This window comes from Ochotona princeps, unplaced genomic scaffold (genome assembly GCF_030435755.1).
Source record: "Ochotona princeps isolate mOchPri1 unplaced genomic scaffold, mOchPri1.hap1 HAP1_SCAFFOLD_127, whole genome shotgun sequence".
Taxonomy (NCBI): Eukaryota; Metazoa; Chordata; class Mammalia; order Lagomorpha; family Ochotonidae; genus Ochotona; species Ochotona princeps.
In genome coordinates, this window is record NW_026698240.1 from 126,036 (window position 1) to 143,508 (window position 17,473).

General features: G+C 41.1%; 1 pseudogene; it reads right to left on the reverse strand.

Annotated features, from left to right (window-relative positions):
• Nucleotides 1–17,085: 17,085 nt before the first annotated feature.
• LOC131479073 (ATP synthase membrane subunit K, mitochondrial-like) lies at nucleotides 17,086–17,260 on the reverse strand (annotated as a pseudogene).
• Nucleotides 17,261–17,473: the final 213 nt, after the last annotated feature.

Consider the following 17,473-nt stretch of genomic DNA (forward strand, 5'->3'; position numbering starts at 1 on the left):
ACTGGGAGGAACTCAAGGGATTTAGGGTGGCCACTAGAGGATTGGATAGACACTGAGAGGAACTCGAGGGATTTAGGGTGGCCACTTGAGGACTGGATAAACACTGGGAGGAGCTAGGCAGAGCATAAAAGAAAGCCTGGAGTTTCAATAAAGATCATTCACATTCGGCATTCTCCTGACAAGAATGGTCCACTGTGTGTTGTCTTTTTTGTAACCATAGTCCCTCCGCTCAGCTCGGGGTACATGGCGACGCAGGCATTGCCACCACACATACTCCAGTGTGGGTGTGGATGTCTTAATCACTAGGCCAGATGCCCACATCTCTTTTATTCTGTGTTGCTGTCATCTCTGTTACTTTCCTCCATTTCCATTGCCTGGAGGGAAAGCCTGGCCTTTTCCAGATGTCATCAGCTAGTGAGCACACCTATTTCTGGCCTGGACCTCAGCATTCCCAGGAGAGAGGAGTTGAATGCTGGGACTGTTACAGACCTCTCATGGGCTCATCTGCTCTCCTGTGCCCATGTTGGCCTCACCTGGTTCTGGATTGGGAGCTTAGCAGACAGGAGGGTTTCAGAAGGTGCACCTTTGGCTTGTCAAGGTTTATTGAAGCAAAAAGGCAGTGTTCCTTAAAGTGATGTTTTAGAACTGATAGTCTTAGAATAATATTAGGACATATTTTCTGTTGCCTGGTACACTTATTCTAGTAGCAATTCTTGGAATTCTGTGGCCATTAAAGTAGCCTGGGTAGTATCCCAAATCTGACTCCATTTATGTAGTGGCTAGTCTCCATGCTCACTGTGTGTGGAAGCTACTCAGACATCTTCATCAGGCAGTGTGTGTCCACATGGCTCCATGAACTCATGCCCTTGGAATTGTCAGCATTAGTTGGGTTGTATAGATTTCTAGTCTGTTCTGATGGACTGCACATTTCAAGCAGGCCTTAGAAGGTGAACTGCTGTATGCTTTCCACTTGCTACCCTACCCTTCTGCTGTTTTCTTGGATGTAGTCACAAGGAATGTGTGAGCAAAACTAATCTCGAGACATGACAGAAGCAAGGCTTACATCATTGATGCCTGTGCAGGTTTTCCTTGTGTTTCCCTTGGAGGAGCCAGCCTGGAGCAGGGGTGGCACAGGTGTTGCTGATGCGTATGGCACCGTGGCATGGGAATACACCCAGGAGGGAGAACATTGGGCTTGGAGTTCAGTTAGCTCTTTGTTACTGGCCAAAACTTACCAAGAAACAAGATTAATTGTTTTCATTAAAAAGCAATGTGACAAATGAACATGTGAGCATGCATGTGTTGTCTTCTACACACACACACACACACACACACACACACCCTGCTGTCTTCTGTGGTGTTGTCTCTTCTCCAGGCGTCTTGCTTGGTGGTTCATATGTTGTTACTTCCGCTTTCCTCTTGTGTCTGTGTGTCCACTGTGTCCTGTGAATGTGGTGGCATCCTGTACTTTTTCCAGCTGAGTGTCCACTGCTTTAATGCACTTCCCTGTCTCCTCTTGTCAGTGTCCTGGATGGGAAGCAGGGCTGATGGGATTAGAACTAGCACCCATATTGGATCCTGGCCCCTGCAAAGTGAGGTCTTTAGCTGCTAGACTATCTTGTGCTGGGCCCAGAGACTGCGGCTTTTTAAAAGAATTGTTTTGCCTAATTTTCAGACCTACAAAATGTAGAGAATTAATATTTTAATTATTTTACCCGCATCTAATTAAAAAATTGATGGGAACTCAGATACAAAAATTTATTTGGGACCTTCTGCAGGTTTGTTGATTTTGACCTGCAAAGGGATGAAAACTCTAGAATAGTTGCAGAGGGGCCATCCGGATCATGATGTGTTTGCTCACACTGATGCTCAGCCTTGAGGGTGAGCAAGGTGACCATGCCTAGTGCTCTGACTAGGCCTTTGGGTCCTCCCCCTGGAACTAGGAGAGCCTTGGAAATTATTGTGCTAGTGGGGGAGGGGCTGACAATGGCTATAAAGGTTTATAAAGTCAGGAGATGGACTGGAACATTTTGTACTAAATGCATTTTCATTTATTACTTATTTTGGTATAATGATACACATTTTTAAAATTTCAGATGCATTTACAACTGATGTTCTGCATTGGACTGATCGGTTCAATTTACTGTGTGTTTGGCCAAACAGGTAAAAGAAAGTTTTCTCAACTTTTCATTCTGGTACTGGTGTTTTGTTTTGTTTTGTTTTGCTTTTAAATATTTATTTGAAAGCCACAGTGCGAAAAAGGGTGGGAGAATGAATGTTCTTCGAACCACTGGTGCTCTTCAACTCCCCAAGTGGCTGCAGAGCCATGGCTGTGCCAGGCTGAATCCTGGAGCTTCATCTGGATCTCCTGTGAGGTCACACAGGCTCAGGTACTCGGGCCATTCTCTGCTGCTTTCCCAGGTGTGTTAGCAAAGACTAGATCAGAAATGGAGCAGCGGGACTTATTTCTCACATGGAATGCCAGTGTGTGGCAGATGGTGGCCAACCTGCCATTCCATGATAGCAGCCTCTTGTTTACACTCTTGACCGGGGCTACTGGAGAAAACTCAAGTCCAATGTTGCCACTCCCCTGGAAGTCCCACAGTGACAGCATGTCCTCAGACTGAAGGGCAAGGGGCCTCCGTGGCCAAGCTGCCCCCACTCCAGTCCTGTTGTCTGGCTAAAGGCTGAGCTTACAAGCATGGATTAGACAGGAATGGCTGAGTGTGCAGAGAAGTCCCGGCAGGTAACGTGTCTACAAGTAGATCATGATCTGTTTGTTCCTGTTTGGAGTCCAGCCCAGGAGCAGTGCCTTGCTACATGTAAAAGCAGTGGGAGGCTCCATCAGGGAAAACATGTTGGTCTACGTGGATTACACAAAATTACCAATGACAGCAAGAAAAACAGTATGTTTCAGAATGTGATAAATCATACTAGAAATTAAACAGGCTTATACCTTAAGTAATGTGAACAGAAATCAATAAAAACAATAAATGTGACAATTGAAAAATTTGCAAGCAAACACAGAACTTAAAAAATAAGTGACCAGTAAACATGAATAATTGAAACCTTAAATAACTTGACAGTTTGATGCTTTCTTTATGCCTAGTAGTAAAATTATAATATATTTTTACATTGTATTTTGTTTGAGAGGCAGAGATAGAGTCAGACAGGCATAATTGAGTTCACATGTGCTGTTCTACCACCCAAACTCCCACAACAGCAGGAGCTGGACTGTGCCTGATGCCCAGAGGACAATCCAGGTACTCAGTGTGGGTTCAACTCAAGTAGTTGAACCATCACCACTGTCTACCAGTGTGGGACATGCGTGTTTTAACCACTGGACTCAATGTCCATCGAGGAGTAACATTTGTGACATTAAGTACTTGGTATTGGAGGTTTGGTGAAATGGTGTTAATACATGGCATGTGAGAATATTAATAGGTATATTACTTGAGCAGAAATTAGGATGTATTGAGAAGTGTGAAAACATTAATATAATGTTTAGTACGTCCCCCTTTTGGAATGTCCAGTGTGTATTTTAGATATAAGTGGTTGAAATGGGTGCTGTGGTGCAGCAGGTTCAGCAGTTGTTTGAGAACCCATATCCAACGTTGGAGTGCCTATTTCAGTCCCAGCTATTACACACCTGGTCCAGCTTCCTGCTAATACATCTGTGGGAGCCAGTGATGGCGCACATAATTGGGCCCCTGCTGGATTCCTTGCTTCTGACCTCAGGCCTGGCCTAGTCCTGGCTGCTGTTGGCCTTTGGGGAGTGAACCAGCGAATGAAAGAGCTCTATTTTTTTTCTCTCTCTAGGGCTTTCCTGTAAATAAATAAATCTTAAAAACAAAACAAAAACAGTTCCAGAGTGCATGCATAAATGTGCATGTTCACAATATGCGTGTGTGTGTGCATGTGCAAACCACTGTGTATACGGATGAGAATGGTATATGTGTAGATGAGTGTAGTGTGTTTTATATGTGTGCTGGACATATGTGTATATGTACAGTAATTGTGTGGCTGTGCATGGAGTCTGCACATGTGAACAAGCATGTGTATCGCACACATACATGGAATTGTCTCAACATTAAGTAGGATATATTCAAGTAATGAGATGCTGTATAATAATTACAAGGTATGTTTTTGAAGAATTTTTAATCACACAACAAAATATTTAAAAAGTGACATATTAAATGCTATGCAAATTGTGTCATCAGCTTCATTTAAATGGTCTGTGTGTGCTTGCTTCCTGTTGTCTCTGCTCAAGACAACAGCTGGAATGAAGTAGGTGGCAGGGGTGAAGTGGTTATCTGGTAGTGGTGTAGATGACTTTTTTGTATTTATGGTTTTAGGAATTTTTCAAATTTCCTGTGGATGAGAACATGTGAAGTTAATAATCGGGAAAGAGATGACAGCCAGTCCTTCTTGTGTTTAGTGTATGAGAGGCATGCTGCTCCCTAGACAAGTTCAGAGACATTTAAGGACACACTGAACAGACCAGAGCAGCCCTGGATCGGATCAGTGAGCACCTCAGTGGCTTCATATCCTTAAAGGAAGGTCCCCAGGGGTCATTTTGGGTAACTGTGGGCCCTTTACCTGATTGTAAGAAAGTGTAGGACATTTGTGACCATCCCAAATGACAAATTTTGAAATTTGTGCCTTTGAAGACAAGGATGTAAATGTACAGAAGGTACTTGGCTTTCATATGGAAAACAAGGAAGACAGCTGTCCTTCCATGGCTTGTAGTACCACTTCTGGGATCAGTTGGTGCCTTCAGTTCGATAACTGTCATGCTAACTCACACAGCATCACTTGTTTCAATGATCCTATTTCATTGTATTCTTTCTGCAACTTCATGGAAAATGGTCTGTTCATTTTCTTGACAGATGAAAATAGATGTATAAAAGCCAACGCTAAGTCCTGTGGAAAATGCATACAGGCAGGCCCCAGTTGTGGGTGCTGCATGAATTCAGTTAAGTAGATAGCCTCCTGTTTAAAATCTGCAGTCCTCAGGTTTCTGATGTGTATTATATAATACGTGATGGCCAAGAACTGTGCCATTCAGCATAGCAGCCCATGGGCCCTGAGACTGTGGGGCTCTTTTAAGGCTGCTCAAGCTAGCAAAGATTGTGTGCACCAAGGCTTACCTTTCAGTTCTGTTTCCACAAACTTCTTGCAATACTCTTGTTTGGGTGTTAGAAATTGAAAATTGCTATAAGTTTCAAATATGTATTGTACTTTATGACTTAGTATAAAAGAATCATTAGTCATGTTGAAATAACATAATTTTGAATATATGCATATATGCATGTTTTAACACATCATTTTAGAGTTAATTTTCCTTTTTTTGTTGTGAATGCTGGATAGGTTTAGAACATGTGTGGTTCACCTTTAGGACATGTGTCATATTTGTATTGGGTAACTTTCCAAAGTAATTAAGCTGTTTGTTGTAACTTTTCTGGGGTGTGTGTGTGTGTGTGTGTGTGAATAAATTCAACTTCCTGGCGAAGTCTGAGTTAAGATAATATAGAATTGATTTGTGTCCTTAAGAACCTGCTGTGGTTGGCATTTGGATTCTACCCCTTCTGTCATTTTTAACCCTTTCCTTGCATAGGCGCTATTATCAGAACAGGAGGTAGAGAGGCCAGATCAGAGGTCAAGCGGTTTATTCACAGAATAAACAACTGATATCAGAAGATAAAAGCATAATTTTTTATCAGGCATTTGGGCCCACATTTTAAGTACCTATTTGTTTTTGTTGCCATAGCTGCTCACATAATCAGATTTGTGGTTTGACCATGGAAGAACATTGAGAAACTTTGTTTCTTTACAGAATTTTTCTGTTGACACTTGGTGTTTTCTTGCGAATGGTGTCCAGGGTTGTATTGGGATGACACGGCGTGGGATTGAGTGGGTGGCATTGCAGGGACAGCGACTGCCTCTGGGTCTAACACAGAGCTTGCCTGACTGAGGAAGTGGAGGTGGTGCTCGTTGTGCTACAGGATTCACTCAGGCATGGGATGTTCCTAAAAATTCAGCTTCAGAGTTTTGGGACATAATTTTTAAATGATTAAAAGCTCTTTCAGAATGTATTCTTAAAGTGTCTGAATTGGCTGATACGTGGGAAAGTATAATCCCCACTTAGATTTTGTGCTTTGGGTCAGGAGCTATTTCAGAGCTGAAGCTTTAGTCCCAGCTTTGAGCCATTTGTATCTTGGTCATCTCTTCCATCTGTTTCTCAAAAGTGACCTTATTAGTGTTGTGTTTGACTTGAACACTTGTGAAGTCATTGTTCTTTTTGTTCTGTTTTTGTTTGAAAGCCATAATTAGAGACAGAGTGAGATGTTGCATTCCATTGGCTGATTCTACAAATGGCCACTGAAGTCACGATCCCGCAGCTTCCTCAGGTCTCCCATATCAGTGCAGACACCCACGTACTTGGGCTATCTTCTGCTTGCTCAGATGTGTTAGCAGGTAGGTGGATCAGAAGTGGGCAACTGAGTTTTGAACTGGTGCCCATATGGGATGCCTGCAGCATAGGCTTTACCTGCTGTGACACAGTGCTGGCCCCTATTTATTCTTTACATTTAAGTATCTTCACTCATACTTTATGTAAAAGTCATGAAATTGGTGTGTAAGAACAGATACGATTATCATGCCCTTACTTTTCCCTCCATCTTCATATTACTTAAATTGTTTCAGAGAGAGACAGAGAACTGTAATCTGCCAGCTCCTTCCCCAAATCCCTGTAATCATCAAAATTGGGCTGCACTGGAGCTGGAAGCTGAGAACTTAATCTAGGTCTCCCATGGAAGGCTAAGGCCATCACCTGCTGCCTCCCCCAGAGTCTGCATTAACAGGAGACAGGCATTGGAAGCTGGAACCAGGCATGTCAGTGTGAGATGAGGGCATCTTATTCGATAGACAGAATGCCTGCCCCGTAAAATACTTTGATTTAAATAATTTCTAAACACTTAAAATGATAGCCAATACTTAGAAACTTTTTCTGACTCTCAGGATTAATTAAATCAGTGTTAAATATCTTAGTCTCCTTTTTGAAGCACCCATCACTAACTGAGATGTGTTTATGCTGCTTTGCTTTTCCTTAACCTACAGTTAAAGTCCAAAAGTTGTGCTGAGGGAGGTGCTGTGGGATTTTATAAAGACACTGCTAGGGGAAATTCTGGGAAACTGCCTGATACTTGGGTATGTAGGTTACCAGTTGCTGTCAACTGTATTCAACACATGGTTTCACTGAGAAGTTTATTTTTTGAATTCACAAACGGAACATTTAAAACAAACACTTAGGTCAGTTCTTGAAAGAGGTGTTACTTTCTCTGGAATGATTTTGTTTTTAAATGAGCACTTTAATGATTTGAGTGAAGGGAGTGCTTTATTTACAAGCCAAGGGTGAGATGCGTCATATGTCCCCCTTTTACTTATATTTTCATGTGTTATTTAGACCTTTCTACAAGAAGGAATGCCTACTTCTGCACGGTGTGATGGTTTAGAGGCCTTGAAAAAGAAAGGCTGCCATCCAGATGACATAGAGAATCCCACAGGTTCCACAGCCATCAAGAAAAATAAAAATGTCACCAATCACAGCAAAAGAACAGCAGAGAAGCTGCAGCCCAAAGACATCACTCAGTTCCATCCACAGCAGCTGGCTCTGCAGCTGCAATCAGGTGAGACCCAGCCCTCTGCCTCCTGCTCTGCCTCAGCCTCCATGGAGGCCCTCAGGCTAGCCAGACAGAATGGCTGAGAGTTTCAAAAGCACAATTCTTAAGATTTTCAAAAGGACAATGCTAAATTTTTGTCTAAGATGAAGTAAGTTCAGCAAGTATTAATTTGACTTCCTATGTTTCACAAGTGTTTATTCTCTTTCTATTCAGTAATATAAAAGCAACATTTTAATGTTTTCTTTCTGTTGTTTTTTAATATTACTGGAGTTCTATTATCTGTGGCAGTGCTGGAACTCAAAGAAAACTTGTGTGCTGTCTCTGAAGCCGATGCCTTTGTGCGCAACCCTCCACCCCTTTCCCCACATCCACGCCCAGTCGGCTGCAGCACACCTGCTGCTCAGTCTGACACACCACAGCCCATGGATCCTGTCGGGACTCTCTAGCCCCTCTGTACCCAGCAGAGCAATGTGCTTCCTTCAGAACATGGCTCCTGACTGCTCTCATCTTCACCAATGCTTTCCAAGATGCTTTTTGTGTCTTTCTATTCCCCCACTCCCTTTGCAATCCACTTGACAGAGTGGTTTTCCTTGAGATTTAACAATATTTGCTTTCTTTTCTCCTATCTGCCTACCACGAGTTTCTTCAGACAGAATTTAACAGTGGTACATCTAAACCTCTTATTCTCCTGTTTCTGGAGGGAATGTGCCTGACATCTCTTTCTCTTCTTTTCCGTCCTCATCATTTCAATTCATATCCTTGTCACCTCCCTCTTGAATGTTTCCTATTATTTGTTAACTAGCTTTTCTATCTATAATACAATTTAAAGACTATTCCTAAGTTTTCTAAAGTAAAAATAATATTTGGTGACTGACATGCATGTGGTGGCTTCCTGGGACCAACTCCTGAGGTTTGCTAAAACTCCAATCTCCGTCCATCCTAAGTCAGTTAGGAAAGTTAATTGTTGAGACACAAGCTACCTAGTATGGGTTGGGCATGCTGTTTATTTCATCTTTGTACCCGCAAGGCCTCGTGTGTGAAGTATTTGTTGATTGAAATTGAGTGTAGACTCAGTGAATTGTTTCTAGAAATCTCCAATTTTTGTTGATTTTCAGTGTTTGCCAGGGTAGACAGATTTGCTTGGTTTTCTCTATTTGCTCTTTTTTTGAAAGATTTATTTATTTTATTACAAAGTCAGATATACAAAGAGGAGGACAGACAGAGAGGAAGATCTTCCATCCAATGATTCACTCCCCAAGTGAGCCGCAATGGCCGGTGCTGCGCTGATCTGAAGCAGGGAACCTGGAACCTCCTCCAGGTCTCCCACGCAGGTGCAGGGTCTCAAAGCCCTGGGCCATCCTTGACTGCTTTTCCAGGCCACAGGCAGGGAACTGGATGGGAAGTGAAGCTGCCGGGATTCGAACCGGCGTCCATATGGGATCCCAGGGCGTTCAAGGCAAGTACTTTAGCTGTTAAGCCACGCTGCCGGGCCCCCATCTTAAGCAGATATGTATAATTGGTAAACGCTACTGGGAAAGCCCAGGAGCCCCTTTCCTCAGCTTGACCTGGAAAAAATATATATATATATATATATATATATATATATATATATATATATATATATATATATATAAAACAGGGAAGTTTTAAGGAAGAAAATAGCTAAAACAGCAGAGAATACAGTGATGCAGATCATGAGTGAGGGAAAGAAGAGAGGGCCAAGAAGAGAACATAGGCTGTGTTCTGAAAACCATAAACCAGGGCCCACGCCATTGGTGTAGAGAGCCAAAAATAACCTTGCAATCATTTCCTGAAGAATCAAGATGGCAGAATAGAGTAAGGACATGTTTAAACAGATGGAGAAATATTAGCCAGAGTGAAGCATAGAAGGCACATTCCAAGAAACAGAAGAGGACAGAACAACAGCAGAGAGGTACCTGGAGACTGACAGACACAGAAAGGCAGTGGATACAATGGTGCAGTGTTGCAGTGACTGATATCCCAGCAGCATTCAGCTAATGGTGATCTGAACTCCACTGGCAGAGGTAAACACAGACAAAGAACAACCCATCCTGCTGGTCTGTTTGATTTGACCAGTAACAGAGAGAGAGTGGCAGACCAGATGGGCGGTGTGGGAACAGGGTAGATGTTATAGCCCAGTCCACCTCCTAATGCCAAATTGGGCGCCATTTTGTTTATGGAGGCAAGGGCTATGGGGCAGGATTGCGCATTCACTGAGCTGGGAGTGAACTCATTTCTGACTCAGTGAACTACAACATGGCATCCTACAGGTTCCACTTAAGAGAGGTCTAGGTAGCCCTCAGATCTGATGGCAAACAGATCAATAACTCTAGCAATGGCACATCAGGTGCCATTTCTTACAATGTGCCAAAGAATTTAAGACTACAGGGGACAACACTGAGCTGCAAATGCACTGAGTTCAGCAAGAACTCACTGGGCTCAGTGCATTGCACTGGTCCCAAGGAAAATAATACCAACTATGACTACATATGGGTCAAAATAGGTCTGTGTGGCGCCCAGACATAATGGCCAACAGGTTCTGGCAAGATCAGCACCAACAACAACCTAGCTATAGAGGACTCCTAGTGTCTCCCTAAGCCTGGGACCTGTTCCAACCAGAAGTGGGAGAAAGGTTGTACAAACAATGGTGAAGCCTCAGCAGTATCATAGGAGGTGGAGTGTGGTGAACCAAGAGCTGGGGCTAGAGAGACCATGGTGGAAATTTAATATAAGAACCCAGACCTGGAATTCGCTGGAGAGAGTGGCACAATTGGCTGCAAACAAAGAGCCATGCAAGAACTGCAATAAGTAAAACCGAACTGTAGACCTGTGGGTGACATAGCTTAGAAACCTGCCCCAAGGAGAAGATTCTGCTAAACATAAGTATAATGATCAAGAGCAAATGAAAGGACAAAGGCAAAATGAATATTGCTGAAGACTCCCCTGCAAAGGAGCAAAACCCTATGCCAACCTCAGAGTTCACTGAGGGAGACATCGAGAAAATGGGCATACAGAGTTCAAAATAGTTGTTATAAAACTTCTTATCAACGAGAAGCATGTACAGCAGGCATTCAAGGAATTCAAGTATATCACACTGGAAATGAATCAGATGAAATATGATATATCAGAAATGAAGAATAGAGTGGAGCAAATTAAAAGTACAGTGGAGAGTCTCTAAAAGAGAATGAAGAAGGTAGAAGAAAGCATCTCAGAATTAGAAGATATTTCCTGCCACCAAGGGGAAACAAACAGAAAGCTGGAAGCAGAGCTGGATCAGGCTTAAAAAAAAGTATTCAAGAATTGAAAGACACTATTATGACACCTAATATAAGAGTTCGGGGAGTCTCAGAAAGTGCAGAAACAGAAGCTGGGTTTAAAAATATATTTAATGAAATAGTAAGGGGAGATTTTCCTAATCTACAAGAAGAATTGGGATACAACATCCAGGAGGGACACAGAACTCCCTACAAGAACCAAGGACCAAAAGCAATCTTCATCATAACATGTAATAATCAAGTTCTCTTCAAACATAAGGAAAAGATCCTTAAATGTACACGTGAAGAAATCAATTGACATGTAAAGGAATGCCAATTAAGCTCACAGGAGACCTCTCACAGGAAACTCTACAGGCCAGAGGTTAATGGAGCCACACATTCCAGATTCTAAAACCAAAAAATTGTCAGCCCAGGATAATGTACCTGGGAAAACTTTCCTTTGTCTTTGAAAATGAAATAAAATTCTTCCAAATTAGAGAAAATTTAAAAGAATATGCCTCTTCCAAACCTGACCTACAAATGATACTTCAAGATGTTCTCTTGACAGAGAAAAGGAATAGCGCCCACCAAAATCAAAGGCAAATGCAAAGAACATTCCAGTAAAATAACAGAGTACTAAATCAATGAACAACCCACTGCTAAAATGACAGAACCAAATTACGACCTATTTGTATTAACCCCGAATGTAAACGGCTTAAACTCATCAAGCAAACGTCATAGATTAGCAGACTGTATTAAAAAACAACACCACTCTATTTGTTGCCTGCAGGAGACATATCTCACCAACAAAGATCAGCAGAAACTATATCTCATGGATTTTGATATTTTTGGCTAGTTTCATCTCTTTAAAATTCTTTCTTCTGATTAAATTCTTGAATGACTCATAGATCATACAGTAGGTTCAGGGAGGTTCTTGATTTTCTTTTTCATTTCTTCAGCGACACATTAGTCATTCAGTAGCATGTTATTTATCCATGGTCTTGCTAATTTCTCTTTCTTTCTTCCTGTTGTTTATTTTATTTGTGACCTTTCATTTAAGAGGATGTATAGTAACTGTGTAATGGAGACTATCAAATCTAGCAGCATGTTATTCAACTTCATGGCATTGTAAATTTCTATTTTTCTCCTGTTGTTGATTTTTACTGTGGCTTTTCATTTCAGGGGATATATAGTAACTGTGTAATGGGGACTATCATATTCAGATGTGGGGATACAATGCAGTATGCATCTCTACTTCCAAAGATGGACTCCCAATGAAACTGTTTACTATATCATGACAATAGGATGCTGGACTCTGCCATTGTCCATGCCTGCAGTGATGGACATATTACTGTGCATGAAGAACTATACCATAGTAACTATATAGTGATGGAGGAGAGAATTGGGGAGAGGATATGGGAAGTCCCAGGGCCTATGGAACTGTACCATGAAATGATAATAATAAAAAGAAGTAAAATAAAAAATAATAACCTTGCATGTTTTAGGGAATTTATCCTGATTCTGGAGTGTAATGTACGCATTAATTTAAGCATCATAGGGATGTACTGAGTAATTGCCTTATTCTAGACATCAGGCTAGTTACTAAGGGTAAGATGCTGAGAAAGATAGGTGATAGTTCCTGCCTCACTTGATCTTACACTTGAGTTAGCAGTTGCAGAATATTATGAAAAGTGCTCTGTCGCTGTCCTGCAGTGATCGACTGGGTGCATGGAGTCGATAATAACATGCATGGACTACTGACTGGTGGTCAACAGCTGAAGTTTATTAACAGCACCAGATTTTTAAAAGAAGGTTGTCATGTAGGCCCCCAGAGAGAAGGAGCTTGAGCCATTTACATCTTAACAGCAAGGTACAGTTTCCAAAACGCAACTTGTTTATACCTAAACCTGTAAACCAGGTTTCCTGTTCATTCACCTTCATATCAATTGCTCCTGGCACCTTCAGGGGAGATGCAACTTGCTATGTTGTAGGAGGACATTGTGACCCTAAAAGGTCAGTGAGCACAGGATTACAGTTGGTTGGATAATATTTGGAGGAGAATAACCAAATGGCTACCTTGTGTATACCTTATTGGATATCATCTGCATATGTATATGAGAACACCTGGTGGAATATACAAGACAAAAGGAGTTCCAAACAAGCATTAATGGTTTTGTTGATAAGCTCAGCACTTCCTCCCTTATCCTATATGACCTTCAGAGTATAAAGTCTGATGCTACTAATAAACCTCGGCTTTTGACCATCAGTCAGGGTCCACGTGTTATTATCGGCTCCGTGCACCAAGTCCATCGCTGCGCTGCGGGACAGCAACACTATGTCTCCCACAATAGCAAAGATTCTGAATGTCCTTCTACAGTGCTCCAGTAGGGGAAGTACAAATCATCATAGGGTTCAAGTGTTCATTTATAAAGCAATACGGTTTGAGGGTTAGAAGCAGCTTTCAGGTTTAGTCATTTGCACCTGCAGATTGTATCTGTAATTTAGGCTTTAACCATTTGAAGAACAGTGCTGATGTGTAGGGTTTTTTAAAAATTTATTTATTAATCACATTGTATTATGTGACACAGTTTTATAGGTACTGGGATTCTCCCCACCCCTTCCAAAACCCTCCCACCATGATGGATTCTCTCACCTTGTTGCATAACCACAGCTCAAGTTCAGTTGATATTCCTTCATTGCAAGCAAATACCAAACATAGAGTTCAGCATCTTATTGTCCAGTTAATTTCAACGGCTTCTTACTTCTCTGGTCTGAAGGTACAGCCAGCAGAGTATCATCCCAATCAATTAAAAGCTCCAACATGCCATCAGCAACAATTAATAATGTTATGGAATTAATTGACATAGTATTGAGTACCCAATATGTTAAAAATAAATGCGAGTTCTTAACCACATCCTGTGATTACTTCATTGACATTTCAATTTTAGTTTATATACAGCGGGTTCTATACATCTTAAAACAGCTATAGATTATTGTTCAGCTGTCATGTGTCTATTTTCATTATAATATTTAGCCTTTTATAGCACTGAATTCAATCACAAAAAGGACATAGTGTGAGGATCTGGTGGCTTTTAGTTCCTGGGTATTTGGGGCTGAAATCATTAGACTTGCATCTACACTTGGGGTTGGAATTTTTCTTCCAGTATAGCTTCCTGCCTCCTTAAAAAAGCAATCATCCATGTTATTATTTTTTGCTTCATTTCCATGGGCCTGCATCTGTTAATGTGACTCTATCCAGTGTCACCTCATGCAGCTTCTGGCTCAGGAGGTAATCACTATGATAATCTGTGTCCTCTGCTGTGAACTGGCAACTGACTCACTCTCTTTGACATAGCATAAAGGACCTCACCTAGGATTGAGCACAGGACTGGGAGAATCCTCTCACACTGACAAGCAGTAAGAGAAAATCGGTTCAGGGAGAGGCAGCAACACAGAATCATAGACTTTGGGCTCTCCCTCCTATAAACTCTGAGTAAATCAGATAGTGTTAGCATCAACTACTGCTACCTAAAAGGGGAGCTGGCAAACAATCCGTGTCATACCTTTTTCTCCCTTTGTGGGATCCATTCCTCCCACCATTTTCATTTCACTGTGGATGCTCATAAGTCCCCAGGCTGCTTGCAAACTAAAGAGCATCCCTGCGTTCTTGATAAAGTCTAGATCTGGAACTTTTAGACTTTCTTTTATATTATTTCACTTCTATTTTTGTCCCACTCCCACCAAAAAGGAGCAATGAATGAAACTCACAACACATTGACTCAAAAAAAAAAATTGTATCAAGTACATTGTGAGGAGTCAGACTGGGTATTAGGCAGTTAGGGTGTTCTGGGTCCGCGAATCAATTTTCTCAAATATAAAATTGTATTTTCTCCACTATGTCTAAATTCACTAGAGCATATTTCTTCCAAGAGACAAGTGCATAATGAACATATCAAGAACATGCTTCCTCCAAGAAATAAGAATGAAATTAACATATCAGTTCCCCATCTAAAGTGCCCACCCAATTCCATCTCTGTGTAGTGTCAGACTGGTCTGTTTATCATTAGAATGAGACCGAGGAAGTTAACTGGTAACAACTTTTTGGGCCTTTTGTCCCAAAGCCATGTATCATGGAAACCATGAATTTTCCTTTGTTTTTAGAGAAACTCCTTTGAAGCAAAATTTTAAATGATGCCAACAGCCCCTGTGCACAGGTCTCCTTTCTTGAAGCCCCTTCCAGTTCCAAGGATGGGAGCATATTTTCTCCTTTCTTCTAACAAATCTTGCTTGAAAACTAAACTGTCTTCAAGAAAATGATTTTTTCCTTGGAGACAAGAATTGAGGTTGCTGCTGTATTTTGTGTCAAAAAGTCCTACAATAGTATGAGATTTAGAAAAAAAGAAAAAAGAAACTTCACTTTTAACAAAAGGCGATACAAAGCAAGGTGATTTTTCTTTATGGATACATCAATAGGAATTTATTTATTCTCACAATATGTCCAAGATTAAGTCTTTCCAGCTTTCCTGATCAGCTTTTTCTGTTGGTTCAGAAGTGTGGCAGGTTTAGAGGTTAAGAAAGAGTACCTGTTTTCTGTTCAGTTTGGAGAGCTTCAGGAAACTATAAGGGAAGTCCATGAGCATGTAAAAAGATTGTTGGGAGAATGAGGAATGTAGAGTGTTAGTGGGAAATGAGCACAGGACAGCCCTCACAGGGAAGCATGGTGAAACAAAAATCAAAAAGCAAACCAAGTGTGACCAGAGAGCTACAAAGAAGGAAAGAGAACCTGAAGGAAAAGATCAGAAGAAAGGGGAAAATTAGAACAGATAGAGACCACTAAGGAAAGCTTAGAACAGACAGGAAACAGTCAACTTGGACTCCCATATACCTTACTAGGAAGGACACAAAGATTAGTTACTCTTCATTAAGGTACTAAAGATTTCTCTGCACACTCCTCCTAAAACTATTCTGCTTCTCAATTGTTAACATATGGTATGTTTGAGTTATAAGCTTGTTTGAACTAACCTAAAGTTCATGAAGTTCAGTAGGAATCACACTTGAATACTATAAGCTGCTAAATATAACAATGAAAATAGACACAAGACAGCTGAATGGTACCCTATAACTATTATAAGGCGTATAGCAGCCGGTTGTATGAAAACTACAATTGAAATGTCAGTGAAGTAGTCACAGGATGCGGTTAAGGACTTGCATTTTCTAACATTTTGGTCACTCAATACCATGTCAATTAACTTCATGATGTAAATTGTTGTTGAAGTTGTGTAGTGCCTTTTCATTGGAGGGGATGATATTCTAGCAGCTCTACTTTCAGACCAGGGATGGTCTCCCAATGAAACTGTTAAATTTATCTGGACAATAAGATGCTGGACTCTCTACGTGGCCCATACCACAATGAAGGAATCATGACTGGATACAAACTGTACTACTGTAACAATATGGAGCAAATCAATTCGGGGGGAGGGCTTTTTGGAGGGGCTGGGGGAACCCCAGAGCCTATGAAACTATGTCATAAAACAAAATGGAAAATTTGCAGTGCCTGAAGGAATTCTGAGTATGTCTGACAGTATACACTTGCTGACAAAGAGGTAAGAAACAGGCTATTGGACTCACATTGGTAAGACTGTAATACCATAAAGTTTCTTTGAAGGTTACTTTGTCACAACTCTCTAAAAACCTCTTTAAATGCAAATGTCCTTTGATGGGATTCAACTGTAGAAATTATCTTGCATATATTTGGTCCTATAGAAACACCAGGTTTTTATAATATTATTATGGGAATAAAACAGAAACAATCAATCTGTGTCAATAGGGGATTGTTAAAATACATGAAGACAAATTTATATAATACTATGTATGCAGTGATTGAAATACGTTCCAGTGGCAAAGTGGAAAATAAAAAATGTTGGACAAAGTAATAGAATTATATATCGACTAAGATACTTCAGAAATTTCCTAGAAAATTAAGTTTAAAATGAGTTTATTTGGGCCAATGCCATGGTACAGATTGTTTTTCCAGGTTCATAATTTAATGTACAAATTGAATTACCACAGTTGAGTTGAATTAGCTTCTCCAGGCATGAGGGCAGATGGGGAAACAATTTGTAATCGAGTTATGTTGCTTTCACAGCTGGAATTTTTAGACCTTAATCTGAAGTACATAACCAGCAAAGCAATGCCTCCATATGCGGCTAGTACACAATTCATTCTGCCTGTGAGCATGTAAGAGTTGCAATACATTTCGATTTCAGTGAACTGGAATTGGGCATCAGCTTCTGGACCTGACATGATATCAATCTTCTCAGAGCTACCAACTCCTCAACTGACATCCTTCAAGGCCCACCAACAGTGAACTGGCCCCAGCCGGAAGCAATGGTACAGACTGAGCTTTTATCTGTCACGCTCGTGTCAAATGTGGGTACTGGTTCCAGTCCTAGCTTTTCCACTGCCAATCCAGCTCTTTGTTTATGGACTAGAAAAGCAGCAGAGGATGGCCCAAAT